This window comes from Lolium perenne, chromosome 7 (genome assembly GCF_019359855.2).
Source record: "Lolium perenne isolate Kyuss_39 chromosome 7, Kyuss_2.0, whole genome shotgun sequence".
In the NCBI taxonomy this organism is placed as follows: domain Eukaryota; kingdom Viridiplantae; phylum Streptophyta; class Magnoliopsida; order Poales; family Poaceae; genus Lolium; species Lolium perenne.
The window spans coordinates 233,088,871-233,097,084 of NC_067250.2; the positions used below are offsets into that span (position 1 = coordinate 233,088,871).

General features: G+C 44.2%; 1 long non-coding RNA gene across 1 annotated transcript; it reads left to right on the forward strand.

The window, feature by feature from the left end:
- The first annotated feature begins 1,486 nt into the window (after nucleotides 1-1,486).
- Nucleotides 1,487-7,711, forward strand: LOC127313947 (uncharacterized). The gene is made up of 11 exons (XR_007859261.2): nucleotides 1,487-2,138; nucleotides 2,209-2,366; nucleotides 2,517-2,580; nucleotides 2,684-2,794; nucleotides 3,074-4,047; nucleotides 4,149-4,191; nucleotides 4,536-4,586; nucleotides 4,904-4,978; nucleotides 5,136-5,230; nucleotides 5,370-5,563; nucleotides 5,925-7,711. It is a non-coding gene; the product is annotated as an uncharacterized lncRNA (long non-coding RNA).
- The last annotated feature ends 503 nt before the right edge of the window (nucleotides 7,712-8,214 follow it).

Genomic DNA, 8,214 nt, shown 5'->3' on the forward strand with positions numbered 1-8,214 from the left:
ATGTAGTGCGGCGCAACACCAGGGATTCCGGCGCCAACGTGGAACCTGCACAACACAACCAAAGTACTTTGCCCCAACGAAACAGTGAGGTTGTCAATCTCACCGGCTTGCTGTGAACAAAGGATTAACCGTATTGTGTGGAAGATGATTGTTTGCGAAGAACAGTAAAACAAGTATTGCAGCAGATTGTATTTAATGTAAAAGAATGGACCGGGGTCCACAGTTCACTAGAGGTGTCTCTCCCATAAGATAAATAGCATGTTGGGTGAACAAATTACAGTCGGGCAATTGACAAATAGAGAGAGCATGACAATGCACATACATGATATGATAAGTATTGTGAGATTTAATTGGGCATTATGACAAAGTACATAGACCGCTATCCAGCATGCATCTATGCCTAAAAAGTCCACCTTCAGGTTATCATCCGAACCCCTTCCGGTATTAAGTTGCAAACAACAGACAATTGCATTAAGTATGGTGCGTAATGTAATCAATAACTACATCCTCGGACATAGCATCAATGTTTTATCCCTAGTGGCAACAGCACATCCACAACCTTAGAACTTTCTCACCTTGTCCCGCATTTAATGGAGGCATGAACCCACTATCGAGCATAAATACTCCCTCTTGGAGTTAAGAGCAAAAACTTGGCCAGAGCCTCTACTAATAACGGAGAGCATGCAAGATCATAAACAACACATAGGTAATAGATTGATAATCAACATAACATAGTATTCTCTATCCATCGGATCCCGACAAACACAACATATAGCATTACAGATAGATGATCTTGATCATGTTAGGCAGCTCACAAGATCCAACAATGAAGCACATAAGGAGAAGACGACCATCTAGCTACTGCTATGGACCCATAGTCAAGAGGTGAACTACTCACTCATCACTCCGAAGGCGACCATGGCGGTGAAGAGTCCTCCGGGAGATGATTCCCCTCTCCGGCAGGGTGCCGGAGGCGATCTCCTGAATCCCCCGAGATGGGATTGGCGGCGGCGGCGCCTCAGTAAGGTTTTCCGTATCGTGGCTTTCGGTACTGGGGGTTTCGCGAAGAAGGCTTTAAGTAGGCGGAAGGGCAACGCGGGGGGCCACACGAGGGCCCCACACACCAGGGCCGCGTGGCCAAGACCTGGGCCGCGCCACCCTGTTGTGGCGGCGCCTCGTGGCCCCACTTCCTTTCCCCCTCGGTCTTCTGGAAGCTTCGTGCAAAAATAGGACCCTGGGCTTTGATTTCGTCCAATTCCGAGAATATCTCCTTTGTAGGATTTCTGAAACCAAAAACAGCAGAAAACAGCAACTGGCTCTTCGGCATCTCACGTTATGATTGCTGCACCCCCATGGAGCTCTCACAGCGTTTTGGATTTTCGGCCGTCCGATCGAGCTGACGTGGCGCGATCTCGGCCGTCGTTCCGTCCAGGGCGCTGAGGCCCTCCCGCAAACCCACTTTTTATCCATGGGTCGCTAAAAAGCCCTCCCGGCCCAGTCTCTCGCGTCGCGATTGGGTGTGAGACAAAACCAGAGACCCCCAAGTCAAACCCTACCCATTTGCTTGCAGCCGCCGGGTCTGGCCGCATCCTCCTCTCCCCTCGCGCCCCTCCCATCCCCGCCGCCATCTCCCTGTGCTACGGCTCCTCCTCTCCGCCGGCCTCCTCCTCTGCGCCGGCCTCTTCGCATCTCCTCCCTTTCCCTCGTCCAAGCCTCCTCCTCCCACAACCTCTGCCGCCGCCGTCGTCGTGCCGCCGCTGCTGTGGGAACGGTGGTCGTGCGCCTGGGAGGACATGCGCGCGGGGAGGACGTTGCCAGGCCGTCGTCGAGCGCCCTAGCGCTTGCAGCACCCCTGCAGCGAGGAGGCGCACATCGACGCGCGTGAGGAGGGCGCCGCCAGGCTCCTCCATGGCGTGAGACAGCAGGGGCCGGCCGGAGGGCGCGGAGATGGCAGCCGACTTCCGGCTGGAGGTTGGAGCAGCAGCAACATGGATGCTGCCCGCCAGAATGGAGGAAGCAGGCCAGTGCACAGCTGGCCGGCAGAAGGGATCGAAGGTGCAGGGCGCGCGACCTGGAGAAGGGACGCGACGGGGGACCAGCAGGTGGGGATCTCCTCCGCGACCCCGCCGGCGCTGCAGGTGCGCTCTGGTCCTCTACTCCCCACAGTGAAGTCGATTTGGCCAACCACTTTCTCTCCCTTCATGTCAGATTTATCAGCGAGGAACGGCGTGTCAGCGTGGTTTCTCTCTTCCCAGGAGGTTGGCATGGTGGCCATGGACAAGGATGGTGCGCTCCACCTCCTCCCCTTCCTGCAGATCCCATGCTAGATTGGTTCTCACGCCCCACAACCTTGCCCTCTAAGAAAGGTAATAGATTCAATCTTGTGCGCTGCTCCAATTTACATCAGTCGTAGTAGCCATGTTGCAGCTTGCAAAAATAGCATGGATTGGAATTCTTTAGTGGATTTTTATCTAAAGGAGTAATTGGTTCCCTCCCATATTTGTTGTGCACGCCAGATGATGAAGATCCATCGGCATTTTTACTATTCCTTGTGATATGGGGCAGCGGGCACAATTTCAGGTAATTTCCCTCAGAAATCTCCACTATGATGCATTTGGTTTTAGGTATTAACTTCCTTATACATATTTTTACATCATGTCTGTAATGCAACTTAGAACTGCAGCTAAGAGTTGGGATCAAGGAGGCAGAGAATTCCTTTATAGGTTTATTAAATGGGCCTTAACTATCTGATTTCACCTACCAATGCAATGTGAGAGGTACTGTCATCTCAGAGGTGAGCTATTTATCCGGTTCTAAGTGAACTTTGTTTCTCCCTTTTTAATGACATGCTTGATGGTATATGGTATGCAATTATTTAGCCTCAAATTGACACATTTAAGAAATATGCATGGTTTTTCTAATGCACAAAGCCATTCATGATGTACTTTGTCAAAATGTTGGTATCCTCTTTCAATGTGGAGGTTATCAGAATTATCAGATTGGTGTATTGATTATGTCCATATCATGAGATAATTACTTGCTAATCAAAGCGTTAATGTGTTGGATTTTGTAGGAGTTAGAAGATGTAACGTGTAATGAGGTATGCATGCCCACAGAGCAGTCAAATTGATCTTCTATATTTGTGTAAATAGATTCAAGATGGTTGCTTTATAATTGAGCTCTATATATTACATTGGTCTTGACTAGGGAAAGTGTTGCAAGATTTAATACGTGTTGGCGCCTATATATAGTGCAGATTTCTGTTAGATTTATGATTCTACTTCTATTCTTGGTAATCCTTGAGCTCTGATATAATATTATATTCGGTTGGGTGAATATCTTCCTTTCAGTACAGATTCAGTTCTTATTGTCTCCATTCTTTCTTACATGTCATGAATTCAAATTGGTTGTTTGAATATTTGTGGTAGCTTTGATGGAATCAAATCTTATGTTCTTGTCATCTTCTCTGTTTTCTCTTACACATTATGTTCTTGCTGTACCATCGCATGCTCTTTATATTATTGTATGCTATACTTGATTTATTGATGCTTCAATGATTTTTGAACTGTAGGTTTCATTTGTTGAGAGGTTAGTTCATGATAAAACAGAGTATGGTGGATACGGATTCTCTCAGCTAAATTAATTTAGTCCTGCACGATAAGTGGTGGGCCTTTAGAATTGTTCTTAGAGCAGTGAGCAACTACTATGTACTTCCACTTATTTCTTATGATATTTCTAGAACCTATTATGATGCATACCTTAAGAAATGCATCGATGGTTTCAGTCTAAAACTCTGGGTTGTGCATTCATTTTTAGGTTGATCAGTATCACACTTGCTGGAGTTCCCCTGTCTCCCCTGGTCTTTTAGTTCTATTCAGATTTAGCGATGCACCTACAATACAGGTGATAAAAATTTGACCAGTCGCTTTTACAACTGCAGATTACTAAGTTGGAAGCATGTCGCGCCCAGCAGACTGCAAGGCGACCCAGCCTCATGAGCCCTTCAACGCAGCGATATCGGTCTGTGCCATCATGTCGTATGCTAAGGTAATAGACTCACTCTTGTGCCCTACTCCAGTTTATAACAGTAGTCTTCAAGCCTGCCAAGGATTGAGTGGTGGATTTGTATTTTTTTCGGTGGAGACTAGGTGATGAAGATCGATTGGTCTCTTGGATTTCTTGTGATATGAGGTATTATGCTCACTGATATGTACTTCCTCCAAATATTTCACTGTGATGCATTTGGTGGCTGGTCAAAACTTCTTGCATTTGTTGTTTTGGTGAGCAGTGTTCAGTTTAACATAATCAATGCTCCTTTCTATATTATATTTGGTCTACCTATGTTGCAGACATAGATGGTTTTCATTGTCCTATGCTTTTTTCATTCTTTAGCATACAGATCAGGATTGTTATTATTACCTATTGTTCGTCTGGCACCTCACATCGTCTGATCTGCCTGGGTGTTTTCCTGTCTGGTACTGCTATTTATGGACCTACAGGCTAACTCACTCAATTCATTTTCATTTTCTGGTTAGGGTTCATGGTCTATGACTAGAGTTGGGAAGAAATCCATGTTCTTCAGATCGGTGAGAAGGACCCTCTCATCATTATATTAGGCTTCCTAATGTTTACAAAGCTTGCAACTGTTTAATTTTGTGCATATCTCTGCCAACGCCCAATTAGGTTAGGATTTATTCATTTCTAGCTAGCCATTTCAAATCATTTTAAACAAGTGCAGTTTATAGGAGGTTTACAAGTTGTCAACGGCCCAATCATTTGTAGAAATTTGGGTTAGGCCTTATTTTATGGATTTTAATTATTCATGGGTTCTAATTCTAGATGACCGCGATTTTCGCTACAGCTTCCTTCCCCTGACTGTGCATTCTTTCTCTCTTAACTGCAGTGGTTATCAGAGTAGTGTTTTATTGGGGCTTATTTTTAACCATCTTTGTTGGCACTCTGGTTAAATTGTTCAAAGGTAAGTAGATGGTCGTGATTTGATGTTAAAAAAATATATATTGATTTAAGTCACGAGCTGAGTATGGGGAAGCTTATGATGTATTCCATTATAAGCTTCCGTTTTCCTCTTGGAGTGCAAAAAACTGAGTTGATGCAAATTTTCTTATTTGGAACAGATTATCTTGATTTGGTTTGTGTCTGTGCACTATGTTCATTCTGGAGAATTTTTTTGTCAACCTTGCAGAGTCCGAAGACATTGCACGGAGCCAAGGTGAGTTGCCGCCAACCCATTTTCTGTTTCTTGGTGTATTGGTGGTTCAGATTTATATAAGTATGTATGTTCTTGGATGGCACTTCGTGCTATAGATTCTATGCGGCTTATAAAGTTTATCTCCCATTACCTCCTCCAGGTTTGAGTTGAGCAGTTCATTTTCAGTTGGCGCACGAAACCTACCGTCAACCAAGATTCAGCATATGATGGGCAATCACGCCAAGGACAACATGAATTTTGGATTCAATAATGCTTACCCTTTCCTTCAGTTTTTAGTTCTTCCTCTGGATATTGGACTACTGTTGAAGCAATCTTCTGATATGTCATGAATCGGTATACACTTCTTCCCAAAATACTATATGTGATATCAGTAAGTAGGGTGAAGATCATAATGCATGCAACTTGGGGAAATAGACTTTTAGATTGGTGGATCACATATTTCCTATCAACACTGCTTTGAAAGATGGGACTGCATGCCAAGAAAATCTGTATACTAATCTTTGCTTATTCATCTCAAATTTCATATCTAAGACAAAATTTGTTTCATATAACCAGCTTTGTCTTATCCTTCCTTAACTTCGTAGTGAATTCTTCTTGCCTTGATCTGTGGAACTAAGAAATTCTTTGTAGCTGTAACTTTTTGTTTTGTTTTGTTGATCAACCACTAATTCCTACTTTGCTTTATATTTTCCAGATGTGAATTGTGATGCCTCCAGTTTAGAAGAAACTTATATATATCAATACCGACCTTGATCCATTTTTAGTAAGTCGGTGATCTTTCATTTATTGCAAGGTTGCTAGATTTCATTGGTTCTGTCATGCAATGGTAGCCATTATTAGGGGTAACGGGATCTGATCAAATAGCAGATGATACTGTGATAACAAGTAATATTTCTCTTCTTCCCCTTTTAGAAGAAGCCTTTGGTCAACACCGTGATTTTGTTCTTAGGAAAGCCTAGCTCTCAATAATGAGAGTGTAACTTGGTCTTATAAATTAATGGAAAACTCTAGGTTTTAGTACTTCTAAGGTATACTATGGAAATCATGAAAAATTATAGCACATTTTTTGTACAATACATAAGATCTGCTCCAGCGTAAGAGCTTCCTTTTGGAAGATTGTGTCTTGTGCAGTGAAGTTGATACAGAGAAAATATATCTTTCATTCTTGAAAATTCAGTTTTGCCTGGAGATGCTAGAAATACCTGTAACCAGATTTCAGAGCTACATATTTGTTAATAGTAAGGCTATCTCTCGCCATATGGAAATTATTTCATCAGTGGCTTTGAGTGTCTGGTGCTGCACAAACAACTTTGTATTTAAAACAAAATCGACCAAGCCTATAGAGATGCCTGGGGGTGCTGTTAGTGCTATTTACTAGCAGCCTCTGTGATTAGAGAAGTTCTTGGTTATTTCTAGGTATGCCAGTTGACGTGTGCACTTTTTTGCAAGGTTCAAAAAAGCGCTGAGCGTTAAGCGAGCGGTGAGGCTCTGCCTAGAGGAACTACTGCTTAAGCGAGCTTAAGCGTCGCTTAAGCGTGCAGGGCAAAACAGGCATATGTAAGCCTAAAATAGGAAATATTGAATAACCTCACATAGTTGTGTGTTGTTTCTGGTCCAACAAAATGCCCGACAAGATGCCTCTTACTTCTCAGGTCGTAGCCAAACACATTGATCCCCTCCAAAAGGCCCAATAACCTCACGGACTGCAAATAAATCGATCCCCTCCTGCATCCCTGCCTCCCAGGTCCCAGGTCGTAGCCGCCACGCACGCCCGCCTTTCTCACTTTGATCTCCTCGATCTGGACTGGAAGGGGACGAGGGAACAAGCTGCTAGAGGAATGGGACCCTGTCTAGGCGGCCTTGAGGAAGATCTAGAGGGCAGCGTGGACGAGGAGCTTGACCAGCGGCGCGGAGGAGCTCCAATGGTGTCGCCTCTTGCTTCCGCGCCTCGACACGGGAGTGGAATTGGGATGAGTACGGGATTCCTAACCCTAACCCTCTTCTTTCTGCCTGAGATCCCACCTCCGCAGCTCCTCCTCGCTTTTTCTCTCGCTCAGGCCGAAAGCTGAGCGGAAAGGCTCCGCTTAGCTCTAATCTACGCTTAAGCGTACGCTCAGGAACGCTTTTTTGAACCATGCTTTTTTGTATGGATATTCGTTCTCTTAACATCTTGCATTTTCTATGAGTGAATCCTCTATTTTTTGACTGACTAATGTTGTCTTTTGCTGTAGCTTCCTACAAAGGTTTACTTTCTAAAGGATCACAATATTTCTGTTTATTTATAAGTAGGAATATTTGGTGACAGTAGATTTGAGATCGCTCATTGTGCGGTACAAGTACTGTCACTGGCGTTCACTAGCAGATCTGTTTTTTTGTATAAAAAATGTGTAGGTACTTTATAACTCTTCGTTTTGTTTGTATAAATACCATGTAGTTGTTCCAGGAGCAATGTTTGAGTTTAAGTATGTTGGCTTGGATGTATGTGTAACATCTATGACCATAAAAAAGTAACATCTATTCAACTTGCTGTGTTCGCGTACAGTTCACGTACTGCACAATTTTTCTCTTCAAAAATTCACTCAACAAAGATTGAACTCTGCCTTACAAGTTACATATGTAAACATACGGATACAGACTCTGCCCGAGGTCCACACCACCCCTGCTTCTACAACCAGCATGAGCCTGAGCTCTCCTCCGGCCCCTGATTCAGCAGCTAGCAAGAGCCGGAGCTACCCTAGTCTGAATTCGACAGGAAGCCAAGGTAGTAATGCAGTCCACGACACCACACCATCGTTCTCACAAGTCGAGCGCAAGAGGATGGCTGAGGCAGCGCTCGCTCTGCCTACAAAAATACATGTCGCTCATAATCTAAAAGCCAGTAAAAGCTAAAGACTGTAATGTAATGGCACTAGCTATTATCCAGTATGTATCACCGCCAGCAATCAGTGTAAATGTAGGATAGAGCAATAGCCCAAGCTTCATCC